The 12,826-nt window shown below is 45.1% G+C and overlaps 1 long non-coding RNA gene across 2 annotated transcripts; it reads left to right on the top strand.

The window, feature by feature from the left end:
* Nucleotides 1-4,265: 4,265 nt before the first annotated feature.
* On the top strand, nt 4,266-5,384 carry LOC126597728 (uncharacterized). Of its 2 annotated transcripts, none has more exons than XR_007614308.1 (3): nt 4,266-4,624; nt 4,707-4,804; nt 4,888-4,954. It is a non-coding gene; the product is annotated as an uncharacterized LOC126597728 (long non-coding RNA). The 2 variants fall into 2 exon arrangements; XR_007614307.1 differs by lacking the exon at nt 4,888-4,954 and adding an exon at nt 4,980-5,384 and having other exon boundaries at nt 4,274-4,624.
* The last annotated feature ends 7,442 nt before the right edge of the window (nt 5,385-12,826 follow it).

The following is a 12,826-nucleotide window of genomic DNA, read 5'->3' as shown; positions in this document are numbered from 1 at the left end:
ACATCGCTGGCCTTATTGCCGTCCTATAGAATTTTCCCTTGAGCTTCAGTGGCCTACGACGGTCACACAACACGCCGGATGCACTCTTACACTTCATCCATCCAGCTTGTATTCTATGGTTGAGATCTCCATCTAATTCTCCGTTCTCTTGCAAGATAGATCCTAGGTAGCGAAAACGGTCACTTTTTGTGATCTTCGCTAGATTGCTCCGGTCATTAGTGTGGATAAGTATATAAATGAATAGAGATAGGAATGCAATCACAAGATGTACGTGGTTCACCCAGATTGGCTACGTCCACGGAATAGCGGAGTTCTCATTAATTGTGAAGGGTTTACACAAGTACATAGGTTCAAGCTCTCCTTTAGTGAGTACAAGTGAATGATTTAGTACAAATGACATTAGGAAATATTGTGGGAGAATGATCTCGTAACCACGAAACTTCTAAGTACTAGAGTGTGGTATCGTCTTGACTTTGGTACAACAGAAAGTATCAGGTTTTGTGACCTTCGCTTGGTTGCTTCGGTCACTAGTGAGGATAAGTACGTAAATGAATAGAGACAGAGAAGCAAACACAGGATGTACGTGGTTCACCCAGATTGGCTACGTCCACGGAGTAGAGGAGTTCTTATTAGTAGTGAAGGGCTTACACAAGTACAAAGGATCAAGCTCTCAATTTAGTGAGTTCTTGTGAATGATTTAACACAAATGGCATTAGCCAATATTGTGGGGGAATGACCCCTATTTATAAAAAAACTTGTAGCTTTGTCACATTGACATGTGTCATGTTATGATTGGTTCTTGATGTCGACACGTGCTGCGCTCTGATTGGCTTCTAATCTTGACACGTGTCGAGTAGTGATTGGCCTCCTGGTCGGAGGGGAACTCTTCTGGGTCCTTGACAGTATAGCGTTGGCCGGTGCTCGGTAGTTTCGGGATTGGTCAAGTATGGTACAAACAGTGCTCCCCTAAGTTCCCGAGTGGGGAAACTCCTCGGTTGGGGACTTGCAAGATCCAATCCCTTGAGTAATCACGAAACTTCTAAGTACCGAAGTGTGGTCTGATTTTCATCTGCCCTTCTCTGGAAGTACCTTTCCTCCATCCGGGAATGGTGTATTTAGCTGATGAAGATGCACAAGGTAATGTATCAATTTCACTTTGAAGCTTACTTGTAGTTTCGGGCTTGGTCAAGTGCGATACAAACCCTATAGTAGGAGTCCCCCAAGTCCCGAGCTAGGAGATCTGCCGAAAGAGGTGACAGACAAGGTAAGCAGTCAAACTTCCAAGTAAGCAACCCAGGATCAGAGGTTTGACTTCGGCTTCCGGTTGATTGTTCTCCTTCTCCTTGTCTCTCATTCAACTGCCAGGATAAGGAGAAGCAAATGGATAAGAGATGATATGAGATACTTTTGCTTTTGAAGAAGTAACTTTCCACAGGCTTATTCTTGAACTGTGCTGGAGGGTTTTCTGGTGCCCTTCAGAGTATAAGGCCGACTCAAAAATTTGAGGGTCAAAACAAGTCCATCAAATCTAGAGTACGTTCGACCTTGATGATATGGGATACTTTTGCTGTTGACGGAATAATGAATGTGGTATGGAAAGGTGTCGTGCTGTAGTGATCTGTTTCAGCTCACCGTTGAACCTTCTGCTTCAATCTTTTGCATGGCAGAAGTGGTGTGCAACCTTTGCATTTAAATGGTCCTTCAGAACATTCCTTCATAGTGACTCATCCACGCTTGGCAGCTTCAGTGTAAAGAGCCAATATCTGATCAACTGTCATGAGGTATTTGCCGGTGGAATTCGTGACCTTGACAGCAGTTGAGGATGAGTACTCGAGAGCAATGCTAAGTAAGCAACCAGGCAAAGGCTCCAGGCAGTCAGTTCCAAATTGGAGGTTTGATTTCAGGTTCCGACTGACTGCTCTCTTTCTCCTTGTCCTGCAGGTGTGGACAAGGACAAAGACAAAGACATGGAGAAAGCATGATATGGGATACTCTTGCTTTCGACCCTGATGATATGAGATACTCTTGTTCTTGGTGTGGCTTATTTGCTGAGGTATTATCGGGGGGAAATAAAGCTGAGTATTTCGAGAGGTTATGTTGATGGTGCCTTTTCGAATGCGAGAAAGGGTTGAGCATTTTTGCAGGTTTGCCTGTCCGTTGAGGAGGGAGGTCAATGTATATAGGGATTTCCCAATAACAAGTAGTAATGTTATTCCTTTACCCTTCTTGGTCACAGCAATGTAGTGGGAGCTGCCAGCTTCACGTGTTTTAATTTTGTCAGAGCACTTTGAAAAAGTGGTATGTGGTATCTGGAAAGCTGATATTACGTGTGAAGATTACAGACAAGCTTTATTTAAGGAAATCTGGCTCTCGAAGTTCTGAGAGTTGTGCCTCTTCGGTTTTCGAACAAGCAATCCCGTCGAGGATCTGACTCTCGAGATTCGGAAAGCGGTGCTACTCCGGTTTTTGAGAAAGTAATTATGTTGGGAGTCTTTTCTCGAATGTGAGTAAAGGTTGGACGTTCTTGCCAACCTGTCTTGCCGCAAAACACGGAGGTCGACACACATAGGGACTTTCCAGTTGTCAAGCAGTGGTGCTGTTCCTTTACCCTTATGGGTAATAGTAGGGTAGCTGGAACTTCGAAATTCTCGTGCCTAAACTTTGTCAGAGATCTTTGACAAAGTTATATGTGGTACCCGAGGAGTTGATGGTGCATATGGAGAGCGGTGATTGAACAGTAAGATTCACGTGCTTTCTACTTCACCAGAAATCTTCGACAGATTGCCCGTAATTTCCGCAAAGCTGAGTGTGCATGTGACAGGTGCTGACGAGGCTGAAAAAACAGGTGCTTCTTCGATTTCTGAGATCGGCCCTCGTGGTCTCTGAGCAGCCCAGCTTTTGAGAAAGCAAACGCCTCTTCGATTTCTGAAGCTCCGTCGAGTGCAGATTTTTATAGAGGCTGGCATTAAGTTCCACAGCACACTTGAATCTCTACCAGTAGAAGCTCATTTCTTGCACTTCTAAGATCTTGATTTGTCTGACCTCTTCCTTCTTCAACACATTTGAAAATGTCTGGACCCTCCGACCGTCGTTTTGACTTGAACCTTGGAGAAGAGACAGCCACGCCTTCTCCAGACAACATATGGCGCCCATCCTTCATATCCCCTACTGGTCCTCTTACCGTTGGGGATTCTGTGATGAAGAATGATATGACCGCTGCAGTGGTGGCCAGGAACCTTCTCACTCCCAAAGATAACAGACTACTTTCCAAACGGTCTGATGAGTTGGCTGTTAAAGACTCTCTGGCTCTTAGTGTTCAGTGTGCAGGTTCTGTGTCTAATATGGCCCAACGCCTATTTGCTAGAACCCGCCAAGTTGAATCATTGGCTGCTGAAGTGATGAGTCTCAAACAGGAGATTAGAGGGCTCAAGCATGAGAATAAGCAGTTGCACCGGCTCGCCCATGACTATGCTACAAACATGAAGAGGAAGCTTGACCAGATGAAGGAATCTGATGGTAAGGTTTTACTTGATCATCAGCGGTTTGTGGGTTTGTTCCAAAGGCATTTATTGCCTTCGTCCTCTAAGGTTGTACCTGGTAATGAAGCTTCAAATGATGAACCTCCAATGCCTCCTCATTCTGGGGTTTTGTCAAGTACTAAGGCTCCGGATAACCACCCTCCGGTGCTTTCTCTTTCTGGGGCTCTACCGACTGCTGAGACTTCCCCTAAGCAACCTTTGTGAAGGCTCCCTTTTGTTTGTTTATTTTGACTCATGTATATGTACATATTTGTGGCTTATCGAAAATATTAATAAATAAGCTTTGCTTCATTTCAACATATTGTGTTAAATACACCAAAGCCTTCTTCATAAAGTTCTTTGAATTTTTGCTTTTGTTGAAACCTGTATTGTTGAAGCTTTGTGAGTGAAGCATGTAGTTTGAGGTAGTGTTCCCTTAATTTCCCGAGTGAGGAAAACTTCTCGGTTGGAGACTTGAAAAATCCAAGTCACTGAGTGGTTGTGAGACTGCCGAGTATCAAGGTGCAGTAGCATATGGTGGGAGTCCCCCAAGTCTTCAGGCGAAGAGAGTTGCCGAATGAGGTGTCTCGCGTGTTACTAATTTGTCAAAGTAACGAATCCTTGTTTCGATGTCACACATTCGTATATGCTTTATCTAAAAATATTTCCAAATTTTGTGTGTTTGATGCTGCATGCTATTGACTAGACAAGATCAAGTGCAATTAGTAGCTTTTCTCTCTTTTTCATCTTTTCTTTGGTGGAATTGCTTTTCGTTTCCACTAATCAGCCTGAGTGGATGCAAGATAACACCTTTCTCTATAGCTCAGATTGCAAAGTCGTCTTCATGAAAGTTTTTCCTTATCTTGTGAACTACAACATATCCAAATTTGAGATCCATCGGAGTAGTACAACTTCAGAAATTCAAGTATGATGAGTAACTGTTCATCAATGTTCTGTTAATCCGTCAGACTTGTTGTGAGCTTCGAAACTCCATTTTCTCTTGTTCAGATCAACATACTTTCTTCATCGAAGTTGTTCCTTAACTTGTGAACTACAACATATCCAAATTTGAGGTCCCTCGGAGCAGTATAACTCCAGAAATCCAGGTATGATGAGTGACTGTTTATCATTTGTCTGTCAACCCGTCAGATTTGTTGTGAGCTTTGAACTCTATGTTCACTTGCTCAGATCAGCATGCTTTCTTCATTGAAGTTGTTCCTCAGCTTGTGAACTACAACATATCCAAATTTGAGATCCCTCGGAGCAGTATAACTCCAGAAATCCAGGTATGATGAATGACTGGTTATTATTTTTCTGTCAACCCGTCAGATTTGTTGTGAGCTTCGAAACTCCATTTTCTCTTGTTCAGATCGGTATGCTTTCTTCATTGAAGTTGTTCCTCATCGACTCTTTCATAACATATCAAAAATTCAGGATGAACTAACGGTTAAATATTTCCAGATCTTCGAAACATCACAACAGCTTCGAAATCTGCAAGAAGCCGACTATCATGTTTGGAGCTTCAACACTGTAATTTCCGTCGCTCAAACAGAAATGGTTCCTTCTTGAAAGTTGTTCATATGCTCAAGAACTATAGGGTGTCTAAAATTCAGCTCCATTGGAGAAGAGCAGAGGTTGCAGAAATTTGATAGATGAAAGGAGGCGGAAGAGGGAGAGAGAGAAAAAGTCTCTTGGGTTGGATTTCTATTTTGGGGCAGATTCCAATTTTTGTAGCACCTTCATTATTGATGAATTGCTTGTACTTTTGTCCATTATGAAACTTGGGACTTTGGCTTGTTGTTGGATCTATTATAATATGTTTGGGAACATATATAAGTGAATAAATAAAAAGGAAAATTTTGGGCCCTTGTGGGTGTAAAACAAAAAATGTTTATGTTTACCCAAGTGTTTTTGTACAAGTTCAAGGGCATCTTGGGTTTTGTGAACAAAATTTGTTTATTTGGAGCAAGGTTTTATGTTGAAGCTTTGTAGGTGAAGCTTTGGTGTTGAAGCTTTCTAGGTGAAGCTTTGATGGTGAAGCTTTGTAGATGAAGCTTTCTAGGTGAAGCTTTGATGGTGAAGCTTTGATGGTGAAAGTATGTAGAGTGAGCTTTCTAGGTGAAGCTTTTTTAGGTGAAGCTTTGTAGGTGAAGCTTTTTTAAGTGAAGCTTTTCGGGTGAAGTTTTTTTTTTTGGGTGAAGCTTTGTGGGTGAAGCTTTTTAGGTGAAGCTTTTTGGATGAAGCTGTTTTTTTTTTTTTTTTTTTTTATGGCGCTTGACACGGTCTTCATTTGCTTGTTTTGTAGTGACTGTGGAAGACGGATTGCTTTCTGATTGAGAAGGGTTCCGGCATCGCTTGCTATGAATGTAAAAGAGTGAGGGCTGAGTTGGCTAAATTACCTCTTTATTGAATTCATTGCCAAATGGCCTTCATTACATAGGATGCCGAACGGCTATAGCTCAACACTTGTACATCGTGAGTCTATTTGTAGTAGTACTTCAAGTGATCAGCGTTCCATGGATGGCCAAGGGTCTTGCCATCGGAGCTTCTAAGTGTGTAAGAGCCAGGGCGACTGATGCCAATGACTTCATACGGTCCATCCCAGTTTGGACTAAGTGTGCCTTCACTCGGGACTCTGTCGTAGAGTAATCTTTTCTTTAAGACCCAGTCTCCTATTTTGAAAGAACGAGGCTTGACCCTAGAGTCATAATAGTTGGAGATGCGCTGCTTGTAGGCGACATTCCTCAAGTGAGCTTGGTTTCTGTGTTCCTCGACTAAATCCAAGTTGAGGGTGAGTTGTTTGTCATTTTCACTTTGAATGTAGTTCTGGACTCGGAATGTTGCTTGCTCGAGCTCAACAGGGACAACCGCCTCTGTGCCAAAGGCAAGTGAGAATGGAGTTTCTCCTGTTGAAGTCCGATATGAAGTGCGAGATGACCAAAGAACTTGGGGTACAAATTCTGGCCAACAGCCTTTAGCTTTGTCCAAGCTGGTTTTCAAAGTGCGCTTGATTATTTTGTTGATGGCCTCAACTTGTCCATTAGACTGGGGATGAGCTGGAGAGGCAAAGCATAAGTTGATGTTGAACTTAGAGCAGAACAACCTGAACCTCTTGTTGTCAAACTGTCGCCCATTGTCAGTGACTATCGCATTGGGAATGCCGAATCTACAAAGGATGTTCTTCCACACGAAGTCTTCTATCTTTGCCTCAGTAATGGTTGCCAAGGGTTCTACTTCGGCCCACTTTGTGAAGTAGTCCACTGCAACGACTGCGTAACAGACTTTGCCCTTCCCTGCCGGCATTGGGCCGATCAAATCAAGTCCCCACTGGGCGAAGGGCCAAGGGCTGATCATAGGAGTAAGAGGCTCTGGAGGGGAATGAGGAATAGCCGCATATCGTTGACATTTGTCACATGAGCGGGATACTTTGATGGCATCCTGGTGGAGTGTTGGCCAGTAATATCCTTGGCGAAAAGTCTTGTGTGCTAGGGACCGAGATCCAGCATGATCTCCACAGACTCCCTCATGTATTTCCCGAAGGACGATTTCCGCCTCGGCAGGCGTAAGACACCTTAAGTATGGCAGGCTAAAACCTCGCTTATAGAGTTGATCATTGATGATCAGGTAGCGGGTAGACTTGTATCGAATTTGCTTAGCCTGGACTTTATCATTTGGGAGGGTGCCATGAGCAAGGAAATTATAGATCGGGGTGATCCAACTATCCCCCTGTTGTAAGTTGCATACTTCTGCGGCCATGGTGCTTGGTGTTGCCAACAGTTCGACATGAATTTTTCTTCCAATCTTGTCTTCCACAGCCGAGGCGAGGCGAGCCAGGGCGTCTGCATGATTGTTTGCCGCTCGAGGAACTTGGGTGATCTGGTAGTGGAAGTGCTTGAGCAAAAGTTGTGTTTGCGCAAGATATGCTGCCATGGAGCTGTCCTTAGCATCAAAGTTGTTGGTAACCTGGTTGACCACCAATTGGGAGTCACTGAAAATATCAATTTGTTTAACCCCGAGGTGTTTGGCCAAACGTAATCCTGCTAGAAGGGCTTCATACTCGGCCTCATTATTTGATGCCTTGAATTTGAAACGAAGAGCATACTCCATTGCTACTTTGTCGGGTGTAGTCAAGACTAGTCCCGCTCCACAGCCCTGTTGGTTGGATGAGCCATCAACATACAGACTCCATGCTGGGGTTGTTGGTTCTATCTTCTGAGCTTCCGGGGGTAATGAAGCCACTGCTTCAGGTGTAGAAGCAATGTCAACCGGATATGTGAAGTCGGCAATGAAGTCTGCCACTGCTTGGCCCTTCTCAGCTGGCTTTGGTTGGTAGGAGATGTCAAACTCACCCAACGCTATTGCCCATTTGATCATTCGCCCTGAAGTGTCAGGACTTTGGAGTATCTGTCGAAGAGGATAATTGGTAAGCACGATGATGGAGTGCGCTTGGAAGTAAGGGCGGAGTTTTCGAGCAGACATGACCAATGCCAGAGCCAATTTCTCAATGTTAGAGTACCGTGTCTCCGCATCTTGTAAGGCTTTGCTAGCGTAGTAGACAGGTCGCTCAATATTCCCATCCTTTCGAATGAGAACGGAACTTACGGCTGAAGCTGATACCGATAGGTAGATAATGAGAATGTCTCCTACCTCGGGCTTGGAGAGTAGAGGGGCTTTACTCATGTACTCCTTGAGGTTTTTGAATGCCTCGGCACATTCATCAGTCCATGTAATGTACTTCCTACTTCCCTTAAGTGCTTTAAAAAAGGGAGCACATTTGTCTGTGGCCTTAGAAATGAACCTGGTTAAGGCTGCCACCTTGCCAGTAAGGCTCTGGATGTCCTTTGAAGTTACCGGTTCCTTCATGTCGAGGATTGCTTTGATCTTCTCGGGATTAGCTTCAATGCCTCATTGGCTAATCATGAAACCTAAGAATTTTCCAAAGCCTACGCCGAAGGCACATTTGTTGGGGTTTAACCTCATTCGATACCTCTTCAAAATAGTGAAAGTTTCAGATAGGTTGGTGATGTGTTGGTCAGCATGTTTGCTCTTGACTAACATATCATCAACGTAAACTTCCATGCTCTTCCCAATCTGCTCGGCGAACATTGAGTTGACTAGTCTCTGATAAGTCGCTCCTGCATTCTTTAGGCCGAAAGGCATGACTTTATAGCAGTATAGTCCTCTATCGGTAGTGAAGGCTGTGTGTTCTTGATCCGAAGGGTTCATGAGGATTTGGTTGTATCCTGAGTAAGCATCCATGAAGCTCAGGAGTTCACACCCGGCCGTAGAGTCTATAAGTCTGTCAATAAGAGGAAGAGGGAAGCTATCTTTCGGACACCCTTTGTTTAGGTCGGTGTAGTCAACACACATTCTCCACAAGACCTTTTGAAGCAAAAGACTTTCTTTGGTCGGATTTTTCTTAACAAGGACCACATTTGCTACCCATGTCGGGTAATTGACTTCGCGGACAAAGCCTATGCCTTTGAGTTTTTCAACTTCTGCTTTCATTGCCTCGTATCGTTCAGCGTCATAAGATATTCGCTTCTGTCTCACCGGCTTGATCTTGGGGTCAATACTCAAACGATGACAGATGACATCGGGAGAGATGCCTGGCATGTCCTCATATGACCAGGCGAAGACTTCAGTGTTCTCTTTCAAAAAAGATATCAATGCTAACCGAAGGGGTGGTGACAATGTGGTGCCAATCTTCACCATGCGATCTGGATAATCTCTTGAGATAGGTACCTTCTCCAACTCTTCAGCAGGTTGGGCTTGCTGGGTGAAAGAGTCATCTCGAGGATCATCGGGTTGATTGTTGCTATCAGGAAGATCCAAGTTCGCTTCATCTAGGCTGGTCTTTGTGACTTGGTCATGTACAGACAGGGTTTCCTTGGGTCCGGGCAAGTGTTGTTGCTTAACTGAAGTGTTGTAACATGATCGTGCACTAAGCTGATCTCCTCTGATGTAGCCGTTGCCATGGGGGGTTGGAAATTTCATCAACAGCATATGCGTGGATACCATAGCCTTGAGATCATTGATGCCTGTGCGCCCAAAGATGACATTGTATGCCGTTGGGCAGTCAACCACTAGGAAGTTAGTGGTAATGGTAGCCGTGTAAGGGCCTGTACCAATAGTAAAGGGTAAATGTATGCTCCCTAAGGGTTGCATGATATCACCGGAGAAGCTTATCAGAGGAGAAATCGAGCGATCGAGCAAGTGTTCAGCTACACTGAGTGCCCTGAAAGCTTCGGCAAACATGATATTGACCGAAGCCCCTGTGTCTACGAGGATTCGTCGAACATCAAAGTTGGCTATGTGAGCCTCCACGATCAATGGGTCGTTATGAGGGTAGATGATGCCTCTTTCTTCCTCAGGGTAGAAACATATCGGATCCCAGTTAGGCTTTTGATACTTCCCTCCCCTGATGTCTTCCACGTGAAACACTTGGTGACCAGGCCTCAGAATTCGTTCACTGTTTTTCATGGCCCTATTGGAAGATTCAGATATGGGTGTGCCGCCGCTTATGGAATATATGACATTCACCTGGCGTTGGTTACGGTTATCCCTTTGAGGGTGAAGGAGGAATTGATCAATTTTTCCTTCTCGTGCCAAAGCTTCAATACGATCAAGGAGGATGATACATTTCTCGCTATCATGGCCGTTATGCTCATGGTAGCAACAAAACATGCCCGCGTTATTCGGGGGCGCGTAATCTGGGTGCCTCGGCTTTGGCTTTGGTATCAGGTGAGCTATGCTGGGGTAAATGGCCGCGCATGTGGCATTCAAGGGCGTGTATGTCTCATACCTTGGGGTAGGGGGTATCTTGACGCGGGTTTGACCCACTGCATTGACTGCCTGGGGGCGAGCGTTATTGTGGCGATACCCTTGGTTATCGGGATTTTACTGAAATGAGAGTGGTGAGGATGGAAATCCTTCCTCTTGCCTTGAAATTGATATGTCTGTTGATTCGGCGAAGCATTATGCAAGGCATGGGGAGGTGCCACTGCTGTTTGGAAAGTCGAGGTCTTCTCATTTAGGTGAGTCTGGCTTCCACCTCCCACTTGTTGATAAAGGATGGTTGTAGGGGGTTTCTCCTGATATGTCTTTGCCTCGGCGGAGGCATGGTTATAAGCCTGCGCCATCACCTCAGAGTAAGTCTTCCAAGTATTGGCATTGATCATGTATTTAAAGAAACAATCACGTAGGCCTGCCGTGAAGGTTTTGAGGGCAGTCTTGTCGTCTGCCTCGGCACACCGGGAGTATTCATGGCTGAAGCGGCCAACATACATACGTAATGACTCGTCTGGCTTCTGGCGGATAGTGTACAGGTCATCTGCAGAGTGCAAGCGATCGGTTTGGAAAATGTGTTGGGAAACAAATAGTTTCCTCAATTCCTCAAATGAGTCTACCGTCTCAAGTGTAAGACGACAATACCAATTTAGAGCTCCGCCAGAGAGGGTGGATGGGAAGAGAAGACATCGCTCTTCGTCGGTGTGCATCCGGTATGCCATGGTGGACTCAAAGAGGTTAAGGTGCTCAATCGGGTCCTCTTTTCCAGTATAAAGTTGCAAGCCAAGCTTTTGCTTTGTCTTTGCTTGAAGGGGGGTGTTGAGGATCCTCCTTGTAAGAGGGCCAGGCCTGGGTTGGTTCCAGTCAGGTATTTCAGCCTGACGTTCAGCCTTCAACTTGTTTACTTCCTCAAGAAGTTGTAGGACAAGGGGGTCCTGAGCGGAGTTATGTGCCACTGGAGCTTTCTTTCGTAAATCTCCATCTCCTCTTGGAATTAGGAAGGTTTGATCAAGGGCATGTGATTTTTCCCTGGACTCGTTGTACTGGCTTCCAGGGTATGTCTGTCGGAACACCTCTGAGTCCCCTGTACCCTCATGTCTCTCTAGGACTTGTTGCCCCTTCCCCAAATTGGTGGCCGGCTCGGGCCGTGGCAGGGGACCGAGTCTCTCAGAAATCCTTGGGTCATTGATCTTTGAGCTTATATGGATGGAATTCTCTCGACGTTGCTTCAGGAAATCCCGACAATCGCGAAAGACGGCTTTCGATCCTTCTGCCCCTTCAGCAAAGAGGTGTCTCCCTCCACTTCTCATGGTTCGGGTCGAAGCAACTGGGTTAAGAGAAGCCTCATGTTGATTATCAAGTCGAGGGGTAATCTGTTCCCTATCAGGGATATCTATGTCGAATGCATGTGACCCTCCATGTTGGAGGGCACCCAGTTGATGGTTGACTTCCACGGGGGCAACAAGCTCGCGTGTCTGAGCTTGCCTAGCTTCGTGGAGTGTCTCGAAGAGCTTCTCATATTGCTCCTGGAGGACCTCATTCCTCATTGCTATCTTGTTGTTCTGAGCTTCCAACTCATCGACTTTAGCTTGAAGAAGAACTCGTTTTCCTTCCTTCTTTCGTTGCTTCGCACTATGTGCAAGGGGGGTGTCATTCTGTGTGCTGTGGCTTCCTTCGCTTCCCATGTTGGAAAGGGATGCCTGGTCAAAAGAAAGTGTACGAATGATAGAAACCAGCTTGACACAGCTGAAGAGAGTAGGAATAAGTGTCGTTCCCACAGACGGCGCCAAATGTTGATGCACAAAATCAGCGAAGACTTTGGTACAACAGAAAGTATCAGGTTTTGTGACCTTCGCTTGGTTGCTTCGGTCACTAGTGAGGATAAGTACGTAAATGAATAGAGACAGAGAAGCAAACACAGGATGTACGTGGTTCACCCAGATTGGCTACGTCCACGGAGTAGAGGAGTTCTTATTAGTAGTGAAGGGCTTACACAAGTACAAAGGATCAAGCTCTCAATTTAGTGAGTTCTTGTGAATGATTTAACACAAATGGCATTAGCCAATATTGTGGGGGAATGACCCCTATTTATAGAAAAACTTGTAGCTTTGTCACATTGACATGTGTCATGTTATGATTGGTTCTTGATGTCGACACGTGCTGCGCTCTGATTGGCTTCTAATCTTGACACGTGTCGAGTAGTGATTGGCCTCCTGGTCGGAGGGGAACTCTTCTGGGTCCTTGACAGTATAGCGTTGGCCGGTGCTCGGTAGTTTCGGGATTGGTCAAGTATGGTACAAACACACTTCATCCATCCAGCTTGTATTCTATGGTTGAGATCTCCATCTAATTCTCCGTTCTCTTGCAAGATAGATCCTAGGTAGCGAAAACGGTCACTTTTTGTGATCTTCGCTAGATTGCTCCGGTCATTAGTGTGGATAAGTATATAAATGAATAGAGATAGGAATGCAATCACAAGATGTACGTGGTTCACCCAGATTGGCTACGTCCACGGAATA

The sequence above is a fragment of the Malus sylvestris genome, chromosome 13 (assembly GCF_916048215.2).
Source record: "Malus sylvestris chromosome 13, drMalSylv7.2, whole genome shotgun sequence".
NCBI lineage: Eukaryota > Viridiplantae > Streptophyta > Magnoliopsida > Rosales > Rosaceae > Malus > Malus sylvestris.
Note: the sequence above shows the minus strand (reverse complement) of the source record. Positions and strands in the feature narration are given on the sequence as shown.